General features: G+C 48.3%; 1 long non-coding RNA gene and 1 other non-coding gene across 2 annotated transcripts; one reads left to right on the forward strand and one right to left on the reverse strand.

Annotated features, from left to right (window-relative positions):
* Positions 1 to 765: 765 nt before the first annotated feature.
* Positions 766 to 15,818, reverse strand: LOC117036381 (uncharacterized). The gene is made up of 3 exons (XR_004425362.1): positions 15,690 to 15,818; positions 12,431 to 12,580; positions 766 to 936 (listed from the first exon to the last, which is right to left on the reverse strand). It is a non-coding gene; the product is annotated as an uncharacterized LOC117036381 (long non-coding RNA).
* Positions 15,819 to 20,063: 4,245 nt separating this feature from the next.
* On the forward strand, positions 20,064 to 20,167 carry LOC117036477 (small nucleolar RNA U13). Its single transcript, XR_004425376.1, has one exon. It is a non-coding gene; the product is annotated as a small nucleolar RNA U13 (small nucleolar RNA).
* The last annotated feature ends 2,103 nt before the right edge of the window (positions 20,168 to 22,270 follow it).

Below are 22,270 nucleotides of genomic sequence, written 5' to 3' on the forward strand. Positions count from 1 at the left end.
CCTTGAGTTTTTATTACATTCCAGATCTTCTCAATAATGCTCAAGCCCCTACATCATCTTTATCTACACCATGCTCTTTTCCTGTTTTACTTCTTCCCTTCTGTCTCTGAGGAGGCAATGCCTTTTCTTCTCTTTGTAAGGCTAAACTTTAGCTGCTAAACTGTCCTCTGCTCTTGCTGATCAGCCCCTGTGGTCTCTCGGACAGAACTGATACTCTGTCTATTCTTTTTGTTCATTGTTTCTGCCTTACCATTTGTTAAACATGTGTAATATCATCCCTCTAGCACTTTGCTCCATTGTATAAATGTACCACAGTTTCCTTTCCTTTTTTATATCTTCAGTCCTCCAACTTTGCCACTGACTCTCCTCCCTCTCAGACTGGAAATACACCCAAAGCTCTCCCAACCTAAAAGAAATCTTTTTTCACCCCTGACTTTCACTTAAATTGCGGAGCTTTCCCCAACCTTCCCTTCACTGTCATATTCCCTGAAACAATCACCTGTACTTGCCATATCTACTTACTCTCGCTCCAGACTAACTTTAACCCAGCCCCCCCACTCCGCTGAATGGCTTTTTGAAAGTAAATAGTAAATTCCTACATGGAAAGCCCACCAGCACCCTCTTATTCCCTCCAGCCTCTGACACTTGGTCTGTTCTTCCTTCCTACAATGTCCACCTCCCAACTTGGCATCAGTGCCACAACACCAGTCTGCAGGATGCTGGATATCCAGCACACAAAGCCCCATCCCCACTTCCTCACCTGTGGTAGACATCACTACTAGAACTTGAGCTTGTCAACTCCGTACAGGCAGACCTCAGAGATATTGCGGGTTCTGCTCCAGACCACGTAATACAGCGAGTATCACAATACAGTGAAGTGTAATCTTTTTTTGCTGGTGGTGGGTCTTGTCTTCAGTTTGTGAAAAAACGCAACATCTGTGAAGTGCAATAAAGTGAAGCGCCATAAAACAAGGTATGCCTGTAGTTCAGCTGCTTTGACCAACCTATCAGAGTTGGTTCTTGGCCAGCCTTTGTGCCACCCGTCTTAGGTGGGGTTCTCTGGGCAACAACCTTGAGGCTGAGGTGTGTGGGCAGGAGTTTATTAGGGCTTGCTCTCAGGATCATACCTAGGAGGCAGTGAGGGCAGCAAGACAGGGCAGAGGGGGGAATTAAACCACCGCGAAGTTGCAACACAGGCCTCAGCCCAGCCCATGTGGCTGAGATAACCCTGCAGATTGTCCTCAATCGAGGAAAGGGGAATGGCCTTTATACCTCAACATAATACTGCCTCAAAGGAGAGGTGTCACCCCGGGCCAGGCGCTCCCTTTGGCTCAGGGCAATTCCTGAAGAGGGACTCTTATGGGCTGAATATTTGTGCCCCCTGCCAAAAAAAAAAATCTCATATGTTAAAGTTCGAACGCCCAGTGAGACTGTCTTTAGAGACGGGGCCTCTAAGGAAGTAATTAAGGTTAAATGAGGTCAGATTGTTGGGGCCCTGATCCCATAGGATTAGCGTCCTTATAAGAAGAGACACCAGAGAGCTTGCTCTCTCGATATCAAGAAGGCAGCCATCTATAATCCAGGAAGGAGCCTTCACCAGAAACCAAATCCGCGGAAACCTCCAGAACTATGAGAAAATAAACGTGGTTTCGGCCCCCGTCTATGGTATTTTGTCATGGCAGCCCAGGCCAACTAAAACAAGTGCACCGTCCAGAGCCCTCGTCAGGCTGCCCTCCAGGCAGCAGGAAGATGAGTTCCCTGGTGCTGACAGGGGGATCTGGTGGTGCCCTTCACCACTCTACCATCCCTGCTCTCAGTGGTTCCCCCACTTCTCTGACAGTTCTTTTCAGAATACAAGGCCTGGGCAACCCAACTCTGCACTCTCTGTTCCCTCAGACTCCCAGCTTTGCCCTCCATCCCAGGACTCCAGCCACTCTGCCCCACAGCCTCCACTTGCCGAAATAAGCTATGCAGTTTCACATCTGTGTGCCCTGTAAACATCCCCCGTCCCTACCTCAAATTCCCTTTTCTAATTCTTCCCCTGGTGAACTTTTATTCAACATGTAACACCCAGTTGAAAGGATACTCCCAGAGGGAAGCCTTTTCTCTGCTTTAGGAAATGGCAGAGGCTCCCTCCTCACTGTTGCCACTGTTCTCTGTTTGCTTCTTTGCTTTACTTTAGTAAAACCAAAGATGGGAAGTGATTTACCCAGTCACAAGGCCAGTAAATAACAGAGCTGGGACCAGAACCGGCTCTCCAGAATGCCAAGCCTCTCAATTTATCAGCTTAATCTCTGTCCCAAGCATCTGCCTCTCAAGTAGCTATCTTGTTAATGTTTTAGCAGTGCATTTCTTGAGCACCTAGTATATGCCGAGTACTGTACTAGGAGCTGAGGACACTGAATTGAAAGACACCGGCTTAATGGGAAGGCCACACAGGGGGCCTGATGTTACCCTGCCCTCTCCAGAGAAGCCAGAGTGCTCAGCAGGCCCACAGCTCCCTACAGGTGCCTTGACCACCAGCCCCATTTGGAACCTTGAGGCCCTGCCACCCTCTGGGCTGAGAATGAGCACAGTCCCAGGAAGCCAGGCTATTCCGGAGGCTGGCTGCCCCCCAGGATGTGGCCAGACCCCAGAGCTCTGCACACGGGAGATCTCATAGTGGACTGTGCCTGGCTGAGCCAATCAGATGCTCTGTGGGGAGCTCCAGCAGGAGCTGCTCAGAGCGCATGTCAGTGAGTCAGCAGAGCTGGGGGGTGGGGGTGGGGGTAGGGGCACTGCTGAGTCACTGGGACAGTCTGCAAGTCCTTGAGGTCAGAGCCCTTTTGAGAATCTGCTGAAAGCTGTGAACACTCTGCCAAAAAATGCTCAGACAAAATATTTTGCATTGGTTTTAGGCTTTTAGAACTCCACCATCCAACACTGAATGTCAGAATAGGAACTTCAGTAAACCCAAAGAGGGGACATGACTTAACCAGTCACACGGCCAGCAAATAACAGAGCAGGGACCAGAACCAGCTCTCCAGGATTCCAGTCCTCTCAACTTACCAGCTTAATCTCTCTGTCCCAAGCACCTAGCGTTAAATGAAGTCATGAGGTTTCGGCTAGAAAAAGGATACTTACTCAAGGGTCTTAGGGTTTGCAAACCATAAACACTACCAGGTAATAATCAGAGTGTTCCAAAGAAGGAAAAAAAAGCTTCTGGATCATTCTGGATGATGGCTATCATGTGGTCTGGATACATGAACAAACTTTCTGTATTCCTGCTGGAGCTAGTCAGAGGGATTGTCTGGAGGTTTGATGTATATCCAGGCATTAACACAGGACTGGAAAGTTCAACAGTTTAAGTTCTCAGGCTAGTTACAAGAATCGAATTGCTTCCTCATGCCTCAGCTTGCTTGATTTTCGTTATGTAGCAGCTTGACTATAGTGACTCCATTTTATTTCTTCACTCTATTCCTCATACCAGTCAACCCCCCACCCCCATTTCAAGGTTTGGCCGCATGTCACCTCCTGGGAAGCCTCCCTGCGCCCTCCAGCTTCAGGCATGTTTTTCTTCCCCCCACTTCTAGAGCGCCCTCAAGCCCCCGCCAAGCTTGGAGGGTGAACGATAATGAACATGAGATTTCAGGTTCCTGAACCTGAAAGGAAAGCAAGAACTGGGTTATAAGCCAAGTAACCACATTAGCATATCTTTAAAAAGCAAAGCTTCCTTAGGAGCTTGGAATGTAGGGGAGGGGACAGACAGAAGAATCAAAAAGGCAAAGTGGCACTATATAATAATAATAACAATAATAACAACAGCTGGCATTAGTGGACTCCCTGTGCTATGCCAGGCTCGCTACTGTCCACTCTACATACATGATCTCAAATCTTTAAATCAAGGATTGATTATACCGATTTTACAGATAAAGAAACTGAGTCTCAGGAAGGCTGACTTGCCTAGTATATTCCTGATCCTGGCAGAACCAGGATTCAAGCCCAAGACAGCTTGGGGCCAATGTCTATGCCACATTGCCTCCACTGAGAATGCCCAGAATTGCCCACGGGTGCCCTGGCTGGGACACTCACCTTAATGCCCAAGGCAGGCAGACGCTAACTATGGAGATGCACCAGAACCATCGAGGCCTGATACAATCACACAACCATGCCCTGATCACGGGGAGAGAATGTACTCTTCGCTGGGCATATTATTCTGTCCATGCGACAGGGCTATTCCACACAGCAAAGACTGTTGCTGTGCTTTATGTACTGGGCTGGTCAGTTTGTTCATGAGTCTCATCCACTCTGGGTTCTGAAACCATTAAACTTCTCACTCAGCCGGGTAGACTAAGCCCCTTGGACTACCATACCATCACCAATATGGTGACACCTTGTGAAGCCAAGTCAAAATAGCTGTGCCCACAGAAGAAATCACTGTGACCCTGGGAGACATAAGCCTATTTCAAGGTCAAGTCTGTCCATTCAACCACAAATTCAACTAAACCATATGCATGGCCACTCCCAGGCCAGGCACTGGGAATATGATGACACAGATGTCTTCCTGTGCCCTGGAGGTCACAATCTGGGTGGGGAATCAGGTGGGTGAACACCCGCCTTTTCTGAGAGGAGACTATGGCTGAAGATCTCTGAGCAATCTCTTCTCCGCTCCTCTCCATGGAGCATTATGAAGGTATGCTGCTCGTGACTCTTAAATTTGAGACCCAAATTCTTCACCAAGTGGACCCATGCAGTGCCTCACTCTTTCAGGGGCTGTCCAAGGGCACAACAAGGTCTGTTCTGATCACATTTATTTGTATATATTGGGCGGGACCCACAAAACAGAGGCTGCCCCAGTGGCCCAACCCTTGTCACAAATCTAAACCTAAACCAGCCTGCACTTACGGGAAACACCTGTCAAGGACACCTAACAAAAACCAACCACTATCCTCCAACTCAGTCTTAGCTTGCTCACCTTACCCTAGGAAACAGGGCCCCATAAGGCAATCCCCGACCTATGAGACAATTGTGTCCTGTTTTTCTGCTGCCTCTTCTAATGCTCTATAAATATAAAACCCCAAATCCCTCAGAAGAAGGCTCCACTGCCCTTTCTTCCCCCAACCCATGGGTTGTTTCCCTTGAATAAAGGACATCAAACTCATTGCTAAATAGTATTAGTTGTTTCATTTGTCAATTCTCAACGGACCCCTGCCCCCCAACCTTTGAACGGGCTCCAGCCCCTTCCCCGAGGTGGGAGCAGCTGGGAGTATCCGGTAAATAGGAAAGGCTTCCCCTTTAAAACTCTGTCACACAAAACTAGAGAAATAGTCAAAAGATCAGTGATGGCCAAGCGTGGGGGAGGGATAGAGGGATGCATAGCGCAGAGGATTTTGGGGGCAGTGAAACTACTCTGTTCGATGGTAATGGGGAATATATGACCTTGGAGGGGTTCAGAACAGGCCTCCCCAAGATGTGCTACTTTGGCATGTGGATTATTTTGAGCCAAAGGCAATTGAGGCCCTGCGGGCCCGAGAAACTTTTACCTCTCCCTTAAAGAATTTAAACTGGGGCCTTGCCCATACGAAGGATTATCACCAGAAGTAACTTGCTGTGACCTATCTATAGGGCGGGTCAAACATCTAATGACTGAACATCAGCTCTTATTGTCCTGAGAATGACCTTCTTCCCCTCTGAAGCCTCCGGCTCCTTACCTCATCCCTAGCTCAGAATGCCATATAGACCTCATTTTAACTTTCTGTCCCTGAACCTCTCATGTATGTGGGGTCTCTGACTCACGTATGTGGGGTTCCTATATGTACATATGTACTTCAATTTGGTTATTTTCTCTTGTTAACCCATCTCATCACGTTTTATTACACCAGCCGAAAGAACCTGAGAGGAGAGAAAAGTTTATTCCTCCTCCACAACATTATGCATTTGTCAAAACTACGACACAAAGAATAAAACCTAACATAAGCTATGGACTTTAGTTTATAAAATGTGTCAATGCCGGTTCATTAATCGTAACAAATGTACCATACTAATGCAAGATGGTAATAACAGGGGAAACCAGGGAGAAGAGGGAAGGAGTTCAAGGTCACACAATTAAGTTCGAGAAATTATTGCAGCAATGTTGCTAACCTTTTTTGATATCAGAGGGATTATTCATTATGAATTTGCACCAACTGGACAAACAGTTAACCAAGTTAACTATTTGGAGGTGCTGAAAAGGCTGCGTGAGAAAGTTAGACGGCCTGAACTTCGCAACAATTCAGGGCTCTTGCATCACGACAATGCACCAGCTCACAGGGCACTGTCTGTGAGGGACTTTTTAGCCAGTAAACAAATAACTGTATTGCAACACCCTCCCTACTCACCTGATCTGGCCCCCAATGACTTCTTTCTTTACCCGAAGATAAAGGACATATTGAAAGGAAAACATTTTGATGACATTCAGGACATCAAGGGTAATACAACGACAGCTCTGATGGCCATTCCAGAAAAAGAGTTCCAAAATTGCCTTGAAGGGTGGAGTAGGTGCTGGCGTCAGTGCATAGCTTCCCGAGGGGAATCCTTCGAAGGTGAGTGTAGTGATAGTCATCAATGAGGTACGTACGTAGCATTTTTTTCTAGGATGAGTTCGTGAACTTAGTTGTCGGACCTCGTATATGGGAATTCTGGCACCTGCTCAATTTCCTGTAAAAATGCAACTGCTCTAAAAAATAAAGTCCATTAATTAAAATGAAAAACAGACAAACAAAAACCCTGCCACAGAAATCAGACCTTAAAAGGCCTCCAGGATTCTGGTGTCGGGGATGCCTGATTTGCCCCAGCAGTAAATTAAAAGGTTACAACCCTGCAGACACACAGAGGCCTCCAGCGGCTCACACAGCACTAAAGCAATGGTAAAATACATGACAATATAAAGTGGAAAATCGAAGTACAGAGAAGTTGTTTATTATGTTCCATTTGTGTTAAAAGAAAAAGAACATTTGTACATATTTGCATAGACTATCTCTAGAAGGAATTAGGGCAGGTAGAAGAGAAACTTTTACTAAACCTCCTTTAGACTTCATTTAGAAACCATGTAAAGGCATTTCCCATTTTAAAAAATAAAGAAGGTTAAAACTATTATAAAGTGGTCAATATCATTAATTATTAGGAGAGGCCCAATATCATTACTTATCAGGGAAATGCAAGTAAAAACCACAGTGAGTGACCCCTTCACACCCACTAGAATGACTATAATAAAATAAATAGACAATAACAAGTGTTGGTGAGGGGGTAGAGACACTGGAACCCTCACACACTACTGGTGGGAATATAAAATGGTGCAGCCACTGTGGAAAACGGGCCGGCAGTTCCTCAGAAGGTTAAACATAGAGTTTCCATACGATCCTAGGTATACACCCATCGGAACTGAAAACATACATCCACACAAAAATGTGTACACGAATGTTCACAGCAGCATTATTCATGGTAGTCCCAAAGTGGAAACAACCCAAATGTCCATTACCTGATGAGTGGATGAACAAAATGTGGCATATCCGTACATTATTCAGCAATAAAAAGGAATAATATATAAACACATGCTACAATATGGGTGAACTTTGAAAACATCGTGCTTAGTGAAAGAAGCCAGTTTTAAAAAAAGCCATATTGTATGATTCCATTTATATGAAGTTTCCAGAATAGGCAGATCCGTAGAGATAAGTGGTTGCCAGAAGCTGAAGGGAATGGAAGAATTGGGGGTGACAGCCAAGGAGTGCAGGGTCTCTTTGAGGGGTAACGGTGTTATAAAGTTGATGGCGGTGAGTGTTGCACAATTCTGTGAATGCACTTTTGTACACATGTAAATGTGCAAGTTGTATGGTATGTACGCTAAAGCTATTTTATATTTTAAAAAGTACTTTAAGAAAATATTTTCCTTGAAAAAGATTAAAAACAAAAGAAGAAGAAATGCCTAAACAATCTAGGCCCCAAAACGTCCAGAGGAAAAGATACCAGGGTCCAAATCTCAGGTCCGTCACTTGCTGTACCAACCGTGAGATTCTGGACAGGTTACCGAGCCTCAGTGAGCTCCTCCAGAAAATGGGGAGAAGAACCGGCCCTTTGTGGCAGGACCGCTGTGAGAATTAGACGAGATCAGACATGTGACGCACCCGATACAGGCCTCTTAGTCAGCACTGGCTAGACGGGAGCCATGAGCAAAAGAGATCACGGGTGACGGATGGTCTTGGTTTTTTGCTTCCCACTTATTCAGTAAGAGCAGGAGGAGGAGTTTTCCTCAAATGGACAAAGAAAATGGGGAAACTGCCCCAGAGCCGACCTGTCCCAGGGGACAGTTGTTCTCCAACTCCCCACCCCCAACCCTCCGGCTATATATCTGCTCCCCAATTGTGTATTCTCCCAGTACCTAAAGCCACAATCCTGCTACAGGTCACCACCCTTCAACCCCATCACCATGCTCACCTCAGCCCCATGCTGGTGGCAGGGCGAGGGGGCCACAGTGGCTGCAGTGGCTGCAGTGGCAGTGATGTCAATGCTGCGCAAGGAGAGAGACCCCAGCCCACTGCCACTAATCCTCACACAGCAGCCGCGAGGGAGCGTGCTCTGCCGGCTGTGGGCTGGGGCTCTCGCTTCCTCTGGTCTGCCCACAGCTCACGGGGCTCCCCCAGCTGCCCAGCCCAGCCGGCAGGTACTAAAACAGTCTGACAATGTCCAGAGTCCAGATGGTAGGAGCCAGCCCCTGCTTCCTGGAGGGACTTTTCCTGGCCTAGGAGGTCGTGGCCCACAGAAAGAGAGCCCCGATAGGAGTCGAGAGGCCTGGTTCCTGCTTCCCGCTCATCCCGCCTCTCTGGCTGTGTTGTCCCCATTACCAATGCGATGGCGAGAGGCTGGGGTACAGGCTCCCAGGCCCCATCCAGCTGTCAACCCCCATGGTGACACAGTGGCTCGGAAGCCCAGGGTTCCCCAGGTAATAAGTGTTCCTGGTATAACCTGGCATTTACCTGAGCTACCTCTGACCCTGGAAGGAATAAGGGGAAGGGCCGTGACCCTACTATGTGCTGGGCTCTGAGCCTCTGTACACTCCACCTCATTGAAACTTCCATGGCCCAGGAGCCAAGTGTGAACAGGAGGGTAGGCTCATACAGGCCCTGAGGCTGGAAAGCCTGGGCTCACATCCCAGCTCCACCATGGACTAGCTGAGTGATCTGGGCAAGGTATTTAAGCTCTCTGTGGCTTGTTCCCTCATTTATAAAATGGGATTGATAATAGTACCTTCATTATAGAGTTGTTATGAGGATGAAATGAGCTAATGCATGTAATGTGATTAGAACAGTGACTGGCACGTGTTAAATTCACAATAAGATTGACTTATTATTTTCATTTTATAAGGAATCTGGAGCTCAGAGAAGCTAGGTAACGTGCCCAAGGACACACAGCGAGGAAATGGTGAGGCCGGGCTTTCAGCACAAGTCTGTCTGACTCTAAAGCTGATGTTCTTCCCAGCACCCAGCACTGGGCTCCTTAGAAAAAAATCCCGAGATGAACAGTGGTGGAGGCTGGTGGCTTCAGGAATGGCATTAAAAATTGCAGGTTTCCCCCCGCCCCATTACCAAAACATATCTGTTCACTGTGAACAATTGGGAATAGAATGTGGAAAAGCACCAACAGGGAGGTAAAAATGCTTTTTCCTCCAGGGCTTTATAAAACCCTATTCTCCTGAGAACTGTAAAAGGAGTTGTCTTAAGCAAGGCCTCACATAGAGGGGCCCCAAGGAGATATTGCCACCCTCCTTAGGGCAAATGCAGGCCCTCCTAGGGCTCATCTACTCCCACCCAGGGCCTCGGGGTCCCCACCTGGGGTCACAGCCATGAGGAAGTTTACTGCAAGTCACAGCCTGGGTCACACACTCCTTTCGTAGAAGTCAGATGGCTGAGAAGGCCTGCAGTCATATGCTGAGCCAGAAATATGCGGTCCATGTCTCCAAGCCAGAAGTTCCTTTCAGAAAATGAGTGACAATCAAAATTACCCTTCCCCTCACCCCCTTGGTTCCTGGTCTCAGACCACGAGCAAAGGCCCCACTGGAACCCTGGCGGGAACCCTTGTGTGGCAAGTCCAGCACAGGGCTGAGGAGACCCCTACCCTGAGACACCAACACCAACACCAGTTAAGATGGAATGTACAGTCCCTTAGAGAACCCCCTAGGCCAACGGTCTTCTTGTACAGAAAGGGAAACTGAGGTCCAAAGGGGTGAGGGATTCCTCCAAAGTCACCCAGCGAGGGGCTAGAGCTGGGGCAGAACCCAAGTTTCCTGACTCCCTGGACAATGCTTTTGCCACTGCATTGGCCTTAGAGATAATCCACTAATAAAATGTAATTTGAAATGTCATTTAATCTCTAAGGCCTAAGGAACCTTGCCCAAGGAAAGAGGAGGAATGATTATCCAGCTTGGTTCTGGAAACGTAGGCCTCACAGCAGAGCTAGTAGCTGACATGTGCCAGTAGCAACTGGTCTTTCTGGAAAAGGCTTAAATTGCATGGGCAGGTCCGAGCCCACGGCATGTTGGGGGATGTTGCCCCCCGTGAGTCGGCTGATTTGGCATCACTCCCTCAGTTTCCCTTCCTCATTCAGGATGATGCTGGATTCTGGCCCTCTGTGGGCCTTGCAAGGTAAAGTATGTGTGGGCCCTACAACCTATGGTAGAAGCACCACCTAGTTTGTCATTCTGACCAGGACACTTCTGATCAGGGACATCTAGTCACCTCACCCACCTAGAGTCCCGAGCTTCATGTTGGGTTAGAGGGTCAGTCAAGATGGGGGTGAAGGACCCAAGGGGCATGGGGTCCACACCTGACGGGCTACAGAAGCTGAAGTTCCTGCCCTGAGAAATCTCAGTCCCGGTGGAGAGTAGCACACAGCCACGAAACCTAGGAAAGTGGAACCGAAACCATCAAAGCTGAAAGGGCACTTCAAGATCGATCCCTAGGCCAGTCTAGAGTATTGCCATTATTGTACCAATGGGAAACCAGCAGCTCGAAGAGGCCCAGGGCACGTCCCAGAAGATCAGGGATTCACACCCTGACTTCCAAGTCTCAGCCCATCATGTACCATGCCCCCTGTACCGGAAACTCCCTTTTGCCCTCCCCCTGCCCCCTTAACACATACCAATCCAGAAGCTGTGTGCACAGCCTGGCTAGCATTGGGTTTTAAAATTTGTTTCTTACCCTGGACTGGTGTGTACCTTTGTGTGTGTGTGGTGTGTGTGGCGTCCCAGACCTGCAGCCCCTGCGGGTGGGCAGGCTCTGCACACAGTGGGGCCTTGGATACCTAGTAGGTCTAAACTCTCCCCATTAGAACCTCAGCACCATGCCTTCAGCCTGTCACACAGCAGGGCTTTCAGAGAGGAAACTGAGGCCAGAGGTGCTACTGTGTGGGAGAAACAGGTTGAGTAGGTGTGCCATGGCTCTTGGTGCCTGTTGGCAGCTCTTGCTTTCTGCCTCTGCACTGATCTATGAATTGGGCCGTTCAGATCATAATTGAGCAACATTACTGATTGAGGAAACACCCTTGAGTGATAAGCTTGGGCTGTGAGAAGCTCAGACAGAGGCCAGGCAGCCAAGCTGGAATCCTGAGTCGCTAATCCTCACACCTGAGTCCCAGGGGTCCTACCCACTGAGGCTGGACCAGGTCTCCCAAGAGCCCAGCAGGCTGGCCCTTCCAAAGCCATCCCCTCACGAGCTCTCCTTTACAACTGACCGGCAAGGCCAGGCTAACTTTTCCTACTTGACAAACGAGTCCCACAGAGTTTCAGTGACTTGTCATGGTTACACAGTCACTCCGAGGTGGGACTGGGCCTTAAGGGCCCAGACCTTTGCTCTTTGCACCAGGCCTGGGTGCAATCACCTTTCCAAAGAAGTGCGCCAGACTCCAGCACCCACATGTCCCTTGGTTCTATCCCACAAGGGATGGCCTGGAGAGAAGCACCAAGGAATGGAAGATAGGGCACCCTTCCCTCAATATTTTGCAATTGCTATGGTGCTGGGGAAGATACCAGGACACACCCCTTACAAAGCAAGAGAGCATTTCTGACCAGATCCCAGAGGAAACTTGTAGGAAAAGGTTTGGTGCTGTCCTAGAGAAGATAGAGAAGAATAATATCCAACTACACCTGACCTCTGGAAAATATGGTCAGGTACTTTATCTTTTAAGCCACATGGGAAGGAAGGCAGGAACTAGAGAAGGAAAATGGAGGCCCAGGTAAGTCAAGTGATTTTTCCCAAATCACACAGCAAATCACAGAGCCAGCCATGATTTCAACCCACAGTACCCTGCTCTGTCTGCTAAAGCACAGGAGGGAGGGCAGAAGAGGAGAAAACCGAGTCTGTTTGCACGGAGAAGATTCAGAAAAGGAACTATCTTATTAGAAAATGAAATGGAAAATTACCTGTGAGGGTGGCTGCTGTGTGGTTGGTGCTGGTCGTGGAGACAGGCTCTATCCTTTCAGAGAGCAATTTAGCAAGGAGTGCCAGGACTTAAAAGCATTCCTTCCCTTTAGCCCAGTAATTCAGCTACTACTGGGAATGGATCCTAAAACCTAAGAACAAAAAAGCATGATGCACAAAGGCGCTTATCATGGTGTTGGTCATAATAGCAGAGGGTTGGCGATGTTCCAAAGGTCTGACAATAAGAAAATTATTAAGAAAATTGAGACAGCCATAGAATATTGAGACAGCCAATAACAGTGCCTGCCACTGAGAGGGCGTTTTCACGGTGGGGACAATCCTTATATTAAAATGTAAGGTGGAGAAAAATAAGGATGTGGAATTATTTATACTGAGTGACAACGGCTCACTAAACATGGCATAGGAGAAAAAGCAGAAGCAAATGAGTCAAAGTGACACAGCAGTGGCCTCTTTGGGACAGAACCAAGGGACATGTGGGTTCTTTATTCTGCTTTTTCTGTATGTTCCCTAATAAATATGTATTACTTGTCATTTTTTCTTTTTAAGAATGGAAAATACGTTAAACGTTTCTCAGACTACAAAATTAATGCATTTGGATAGTAAAAAGTAGTTTTTAATAATATAGGTGTGTATGAAAGTAAAAAGTGATCATACAGAAAACAAATTGATGGTAGCCAGACGGGAGGAGGAGTGAGTAGAAAAGGTGAAAAAGATTACAAATTACCGGTTATAAAAATAGTCACCGGGTGTAAAGTAAACCACAGGGAATATAGTCAATAATATAGCAACAACTACGTGTGGTGTCCGATGGGTGCTAGATTTATCAGGGTAATCACATCGCAAGGTATATAAATGTCTAATCCCTGTGTTGTATACCTGAAACCAATATAATATTGTATGTCAACTGTAATCAAAAAATCATTTAAAAAAATTTTTCGAGTTGTATTACCTTAATAATTGCAATAGCAGTATAAATCTTAATTTGAAAAAAAACCCAAAAAACATATCCATCTTTACCTCATGATCTTCAAATTCAAAGGCAGAGCAACTTCAAAAAGGGGTACACTCAAAGAGTGGCCTGAGGGGCCGAGCCTGGAAGTGGGCAGCAAGAGCCCCCCCCCACCCCCCACAGTGCAGCTTTGCTCCTAACCTGCTGTAAGCACTCATGGCGGGCGCCCACTCAGGGTTCCCTGGGCCTCCATTTCCTCCTTTAAGGCCAGTAGCTTTCAAAATCTTGACATGGAACTTCCCCACCCTCAGCCCCATGATCAGACAGTGCTTCTCAATCCCGGCTGTACTTTAGAGAAACCTGAGGAACTTTAAAAATATATAGGACATTCCCAGTGCCCACCTTAGAGATCATGATTCCATGTTTTAAAAAGCCACCAGGTGACGATGTGCAGCCAGGGTTGAGGACGCACATCAAAGCCCAGCTGCTCTGTCTAAAAGGAGGCAGAGTCACAAACTCACTCAGTCCCCTCCTCCAGCCCTCCTCAAGGTGGCTCCGGGGAGTCTTTGAGGCAGCAACTCCACAACTGTAGGATGGAATACTATACTGCCATGAAAAATAACAAGGCAGCCTGCATATGCCGATTGGGATAATTTCCCACCATGCATTTTGAAGTGAGAAAGACAAGTTATGTATTGTGTATAGTCCCTGTGTTTTCAAAAAGCCTATATGTGTGCAATATACAACACTGAATGCACGTTTGCACATGCAAAACAATCTAATGCACATTAAACCTTCAGAACTCTTAGCACAATTTGTAGTTATGCATTTGTTTCCCATTTATTTGTCAACCTCCCTTCACTAGACAGTAAGCTCCTGGAAAGCAGGAATAAAGAGCTCTAGAGCCCAGAACATTCCTCAGCACATGGTGGGTACTCAGGAAACATTTGTTAAAAGGAAGACAGACCAACAGAGAAAGAGAAAGAGAGAGAGGAAAAGCCAAAAAGAGAAAAGAAGAGAAAGCGAAAGACAGAAACTTGTTGGAAGGAAGGAAGGGGAAAATTAGAGTCGGAATTAAACTTTTACAACTTTAATTTGTTGAATATTTTTTAAATATTTAACATAAAATATTTTATTTTATTGTAAAATAAAACAGAGACAGAAACCCCTACGGTTCCAAGGTATGGCTTAACTAATTACAAGGTGACATCACGAAGACCAAGACAAAGAACTGCCAGCCACTCCACGTGCTCCTCCCCAGTCACCATCTCTCCTCCAATAAGCAGAAACTGTCAGCCCGACTCCTAGGCGCACAACGACATTTTTAACAGCAAGTCTGATGTCGGGGATGGAGAGGGGATAGTGGGGGCTCTCAGGGAAGCTTCTCCCGCCGTGGGGGCCTAGTTCCCTCCGATGACAATCCCCCTCCCTACGCAGCTCGCAAGAGCCGCCGCGGTCCGGTGGGCGAAATCCCCATCCGCTTTCGAAATGCAATTTTATGCAATTCTAGCGGAGCTTCAAGCCTCCCGAAAAAGAGAAGCGAAAGAGGATCAGAAACCGCGCGCTCAGTGATTTCGGGCTCAGGGGCGTCCCCCTACAAGGAGGTGGGGGGCAACCCGGGGTTTGTTAGGGCAGGGACAGGGGTGCAGGAGCTCCCCCCATCCTTACACCCTGAGGCTGGGGTGACCCGGCGTGCGCGTGCCCGGCGTGCGCGTGCCCCGGCGTGCGCGTGCCCGGCGTGCGCGTGCCCCGGCGTAGTACAGCTGAGCACGCGCAGACGGCGGAGCCAGAGCCGTCTTACTGGCGCGGGTCCACACGGGGGCGCCAAAGCATCCTCGGGGACGCTCGGGAAGCCCTGAGAGTGGTCTCTTGGGGACCGGTGCGGGGGTCTAAATTGAAAGGGAGTCAGTTGGGAGACTCGGTTTTCACTTCATCCCTTTCCAGAATGTTTGTGGATTGATTTTAAGATCACAAGACCACACGCAGGCACGCACGCTTCCCTCCTGTCTGCCCTCCTTTGGGGCCACCTCCTCCAAGAAGCCTCCCCTTTCTCCCAGCTCCTCAGGAATTCCCTCTCCTCACCTCTCCTCAGACCTTGTCCCGCCCGGGCGATTTCAGCCATGCCATGCTACTGTTGCCTGGGAAACCCTGGGAAAGTGCGCTTTGCCTGGATCTCAGCCTCCTAATCTGTCAGCTGAGGGAGTGCTGAGGGCTGACACCGCTCCTGGCATGTTTGTAACACCTTCCACCTGAGAGAGGAAAGAGCCTGGAGGCCTGGATTCCACCCTTACCTGGATTCTCCCCTGCTCAGGCCTGCCACCAACCTGCTGATTCGCTGGGCAAGTCACGCCTTCATGGGGTCTCCTTCCTCAGCCTTAAAACGAGTTGGAGAAGCTCAGGAATGTTGTCCTAATGATGTGAGTAATGATAATGAAGCCTACGCCCGCTTTCCGACCACATTTGAAGGCAGCAGCTTTGCTTCCAAGCCCCAGCTTCCCCTCTGACCCTCCCGGTTCCCTCTCCTCCCTCCCTCCCTGCCCCTGCCCCCCATCCAGCCCTCCCGTTGGAAAACACTTCCTAGCACAGTCCCCTTGGGACTGGGTGAGATTTCCAAATCAATGAGGAAGTCGGTTGGTCAGTTGGAGTTTCAGCTCTGTGGCCACTGAGTCTGTCCCTTGAAAGATGCGTTTGAGTTGCACAGTCTTAAAGGAATTATGTTTGGTTTTTAAAAATAATTTCAATGAGTTGCCAACATTTAAAATACAGAAAGTACACACAGAATTTAGGCTGATTTCACAGTCACTCATTTGAGCCCTTTGATGTGTCACATCCAGCCTCATGCGAGTCCCTATGGGCCTTTGAAACTGAGATTTCTGCTTGAAGCTAAAGAAATGCACAGAAGTGCAGCATGGGTGAGCACAGTAGACAAAGGATTTTGGAGTCAGGAACCCTGAGATCCTGCAGACAAGAAATTTTACAAAGATCAAGCCTGGCCTTGCCCAGAAAAGGTCACACTGGACTCTGGTCTCGGTTTCTCCATCAGTACAACGGTCGTGCAGACTAGTGGGAAGATTCCTGTGGACCTAGCACTTCAGACATTTCAGGGCCTGTGGACTTCATGCCTGATGGTTTCTTGTTTGGCCCTCGCATGGACGGTGCCTTCCCCAGGCAGGTGATCTAGGCCCGTGGTCCTAGAGTCATCAAGGCTCTGCCCTGCCCTGAGTCCTGCCTCCCTCTCTTCAGCCCTCTTCCCTCCTCTGACCCTGACACCCCCTGCCCCTGCATCACCCCCAGGGACACCCCTTCCTTCAGGGGAAGCTTTTCACATAGCTCCTCTTTCTTCACACCGGCCAGATGCCAAACATGGAAATGTCAGCCACGTCTGGGGGAGGATGGGGGAGCCATGAGGCTGTGTCCTGCCATCCAAGCCTCCCACAGCTCCCCAAACTTGTATGGCCTTGTTCTCTGACCTGCCCCTGCCATTTCCCATAGCTCTTCTTCCCCACGTCCATCCCCAAGAAACTTCCTTCCAGATCCATTGGGATCACCCACACCTTCCAGCCTACTGCACTCACTGGCCTCATCCATCAGTCCCTGAATATGATTAACCACAATTGCTGGCCCTGTGTTAAGGCTGGTGTAGACTCAAGAGAAAAGGAGAGCCGCCCTGCCTTCTGTGAGCTCACAGCTCTATTGGAATGTGAAATGGTGCCGCAGCACTGGAAAAAAGCCTGGCAGTTTCCCTAATTGTTAAACATAGAGTTAAGAATTTCACTCCTAAGTATATAGAGAGGGTGCCAAAAAAAGTATACACATTTTAAGAAAGGAAAAAACTATTAAAATTGTAATACTCAATATATACCGATAACAAAAGATGAATACACGTCACGTCTGACTTCGGCAATTACAAGAGGTGCTCAAAGTGGTTACCATCAGCGTCCAGACACTTCTGATTATGGTGAACTACTGCTTAAGCAACGTTGACCAAAGTGTCCACTTGTATACATTTTTTGGCACCCCCTAATATACCCAAGAGAAACAAAGGCATACCTCCAACATAAAAATCTGTACACAAATGTTCATGTCAGCATTATTCATAATAGCCAAAAGTAGAAACAGCCCAAATATCCTTCAACTCATGACTGTATAAATAAAATGTGGTATATCCATACAATGGAATATGACTTTGCAATAAAAAGCAATGAAATACTGATGCGTGCTACATCATGGATAAACCGGAAATGTTGCACTGACTGAAGCCAGTCGTAAAACACCATCTACTGTATGATGCCATTTATGAGAAATACCCAAACACATCTTAGAGACTGCAATCAGATTACTGGTTACCTAGCGCTGGGGGGATGGTGAACAATGGAGGGGGCAACAGTTAAGGAATGGGGGTTCCTTTTTGGAGTGATAAAAATGTTCTAAAATTAGATTGTGACGATGGTTGCACAACTATAAATATACTAAAAATATATTAAGTGATATGCTTTAAATAGGTGAAGTGTACAATTTATGATTATAGCCCAACGAGCTGTTTTACAAATGATCTACAGTACTTTCTTAAAAAGCCGGGGTTGGATGGGGAAGCACTGGTGGGATAATGTTGAGAACCCTGCCCTCTGGAGGCCAGTTCCAGGATAGCATCAGGGAGGCAAGGAAACTGGTACTTGCTATCCTAAGACTGACCACAAGAGGGCAGAAGCACACAAAATTTGCTGCGGTAATCCTTGGGGGTGTTGGTACCCTGTCCCCTGCTCCTAATCTTTAGAAGCCTCACGCCCAGCCAGGTGCCCGGCCAGATGGGGCAGGGGCACAGACGAGCCAGGCTGGGGCAGGAGTAACCTTATAGAGTTTCCCACAGTAATGATGCCCAACGTACCCTTATTAGCCGCAGCCTAAGCTGTCTTCTCTGGCTTCGACATAAGCCCACAGCAGCCCTGGGGAGGGGTACCCCAGATCCCTAAACCCAGAGGAGTTGAGGAGGATGCAGAATTGGACATCAGCAGCCCAGAAAGTTATCGGATGCCAATTCTGGCCACTACTGTACTGGGCTCTGGGAAAATATGACATACTGTACGACTCCATTTCTATGACATATCCAGGATAGGAAAATCCATAAAGACAGAAAGCAGATTAGTAGTTGTCAGGGGCTGGGGGAGGGAGACCTGATATAAGTCAGAGATGGAGTCCCCTGTGGGTCCCCACACCCTCGAATATCTCCTAGACCTGCTTATGGCTTCTTAGCCGGCCTATCCTGTACTCCGTCCTCCGGACACGCTGCTGCTAATGCCTCTCCTAAGAGCTGGTGTACAGAACTAACTGAACACAATCCTCCCGGTGTGGCCAGAGAGGAGGTGGCACATGCTCTCTCACTTCCTTTGCTCTGCATGCCGTGCTCCTATGAAAGCAGTCAGAGCTCACATCTGGAAGCCACATCACACTGCTGACTGCTCACAGTTGACACCAGTTCAAGCCCTTAAACCTTTTCTTCGTGTAGTCTCAGCCAAACCCCTTCACCCCTGTCCTGTAGTTCTGAGTTGATGTTGTGGCGATTTTGGACCTACTATGTTCACCTCGCTGGGCCTGGGCCAGCGTGAGTAAAGAGCAGATGGCCTGGTTCTAGACTGGGTCTGACGCACAGTTGTGTGATCTTTGGCAAATCACTGACCCTTCTGGGGCAGCCAAATAACCACCAAGCCAGGGGACCTCGGTTAGAGCCGGGCTCAGCCCCTCGCTTGCTTTGTGACTTTGGGCCAATGACTTCATCTTCCTGAGCCTCCGTTTCTCCCTCTTTAAATAAAGTACAATAATGCTCACCCCACTGGTGTTAGGACTGAATGAAATACTGGGTGTAAAGTCAGCCCACGTGCCTACAGGGAAACGGGTTCCAGTTCCATCCCTGGCTGAGTGATTTTGAATGACCTTAGGTAAGTTGAGTCATGCCTCCAAGAGAGATGATGAATAAGAATCATGCATTGATTCAACAAACACCGCTTGGGAGCCCACTGTTGCCCAGGCCTAGGCAGGTGTGCCAAAAGCAGACTTGGGCCCTGTCTTCAGGTCTCCAGTCTGACGGTGAATCTGGACACACACATGGAGAGGTGGTCACACCACCACCACCTGAGGGACCTAGGAAGGCTCAAAAAGGAAATCTTGAGAACCCAGCTCTCACCCCCTTGGCTGCCTGTCCTCTCTCAAAGCCATGATCTGCTAGAGCTGCTGAGTCTGGAGCAGGTGGACGGGAGTGGCTGGCCAGCCTGAGGAGGCTGCACAGACATGCTTCATCCTTGGCCATCCCTGGAGGTGGCTCTGGAAACAAATTCCCCTAATACCTTAGAGGTTATTTTCTCATGTACTCCTTTTTCTTGAATATGACACAGTGGGGAACTATGTGGCTGTTGCAATTTGGCCTGCTCCACCCCCTCCCTCTCTCTCTACCTCCCTTTCTGACTTTTCCTTCCTCCCTCCCATTTGCAGAGCTCCTTACACATTTTTTCCAAAGCAGCAACCCTGTGAATTGTTTTGGGTCAGGTAGGTGAAAAACCATAGTATTGATTCAATCTTCCTTGTTGGAAACAAGAAAAGAAGGAAAGAAATGCCACCCTGGTCCTACTTCTCAGAGAGAATCACTGAGAATATTTTTGAAAATATCTTTCTAGATCCTTTTGTAGTTCATAAGTGTGATGATTGAGTATTCACGCTCCTGTGTGAGATATGCCTCCCTCAAACCTTGTTGTGACATGGGCACATTACCCATCTGACATAAAGAAGAAGAAGAAGAAAAATCCTTCTAATATTTTTTCTTTGTGTGTATCTCATTGTTTAAATTGATATATATTTTTATGCAAGGGGGTCAATCATATAGTATATATTGCTCTGTAATATTCCCTTTGCAACCCATGTGCTTCACATGTAAAGATAGGGAAACTGAGGCAGAGAGCATCCAGTGATTGTCAGGGGGCAGAGTGGGGCACAGATCCCCTGACCTGTCCAGGTCTCTTGACTCTGAAGACCACCTGGGCTACTCTCCATGGGGGCCTTGGAGCAGTCCCGTGACCCACCTGGAGCCGGGAGGGCAGAGGCCTGACTGCCCCTTGGACAGACCCCCACGGCCCACTCTCCAGAGTGTTGCAGGACCCAGAGTCCTTTGTCAGCCTTCCAGAGTAACCGAGATCCAGGCCCCCATGGGAGCAATTTCTGGGCCCATACTCACCCCTTCCTGGACACATGCTGTCTCAGAGCAGCTCACGGGGCCTCAGCAAAGTGTCCTGAATTCTTTCCTTAATACTGAAAACCAGAGGGGGTGGGAAAAGAGCCTCGGTTACTCTATCTGTAAAACAGATTATAACAGTGCTCACCCACGAGTGTCAGGACAGAATGGAATACTGGGTATAAAGTCTGGCACATTTTTTTCAGGTCAGTATTTATAGATCTACTTTATCCTTTTAAATCACTGCATAGAATTCCATTATACATGTGTTGTTTTCTGGTTTACTGTATTACAACGTTGCAACAAACATTTGTATCTACGTCTATAACTATGTATTTGTATCAGCCTCTAACTAATGTTTCCAGGCGTGCTATATTTGTACATGATTCATTCCTAAAAGTGCACGGCTTATTCAGTGGAACAGGTACTTGGATATAAAATTTTACTATTGCCAGCAAATTATTCTCCTAAGAGGCGGTACCCAGTTCCAGGTCCACACACAACGGATGAGGAGCCTGCTCCCCACGAGCTCCCGAACAACGGGGGTGATCAGGCTTTAAAATGTCTGCTCCCCTTTCTCCTTCACAAAACCTGAGGCCGCCCTGGTGGCAACAGCTGAATAACGCTCCCTCCAGGACGTTCACGTCCTGGTCCCCAGGCCCTGTGGAAGGTACCTGACAGGCAGAAGGGCTTGGCGGAGGTGGTTAAGATTATGGACATTGAGATGAAAGGGATTGTCCACCCGGATTGTCTGGGTGGACCCCATCTCATCATGTGAGTCCCTAAAAGCAGAGGACCTTTCCAGGCTGTCATCAGAGGAAGACCTGACTATGGAAGAAGGGTTAGAGACCTGTCAAGTTGCTGGCTTTCAAGGTGGAGGAGGAGGAAGAGTCCCTGAGCCAAGAGACCTGGGTAGCCCCTGGAAGCTGGAAGTGGCTTCTCCCCTGGGGTCTCCAGAAGAGGATGCGGCCCTGTCGCCTCTTTGATTTTAGCCCAGGAAGACCCATGTCAGACCTCTGGCCTGTAGAACTATAAGATAATAAATCTCTGTCCTTGGAAGCCGCTAAGTTGGTGATAATTTGTCATGGCAGCGTTAGAAATGAACACAGTGGGCATTCACAGAGCTGCGTGGTGTCACTGGCCAGCCCTCTCGGGAGCGCTGAGGCCCTTCCGGGAAGAACCCTTTCGACATTCTGGTCTTCTCACCACACCCAGAATGTTCACCCAGGGCTCCTTCCCGCGTCTGTGCTGATTTGCCCACCAAGAAGGCCCTGCTCTGTCCCTGAATTGCGACCTTCGCCTCCCTCCCCACCCTCCAAGCCTTCTGGAGCCCCGTCAGACAGCAGCAAGCTCTTCGTCCTTTTCACAGTTCATTTCGGCTCACCTGGATCTCCTCTTTTGTTAGAAGGATAAACGAAAGAGAAGAGATGCGCGTGAGACAAGCTCTGCCCTCATGAGGCCGGGATCCAGCTGGGGAGTACAGATGTGCGAAGTCCTGGCCAAGTCTGCTCCACGTGTGGTTACAAGCTCATCTCCCACCTGCCTCCTCCTAGAACTTGCACTTAATTGCAATTAGGAGGACACTATACTCACCAAGTGCGGAGTACAAGTTCTTTGCAAATCTCCCAGGAATGCTGGTCCAGATAAACCATCAGT

This window comes from Rhinolophus ferrumequinum, chromosome 16, assembly GCF_004115265.2.
Source record: "Rhinolophus ferrumequinum isolate MPI-CBG mRhiFer1 chromosome 16, mRhiFer1_v1.p, whole genome shotgun sequence".
Taxonomy (NCBI): domain Eukaryota; kingdom Metazoa; phylum Chordata; class Mammalia; order Chiroptera; family Rhinolophidae; genus Rhinolophus; species Rhinolophus ferrumequinum.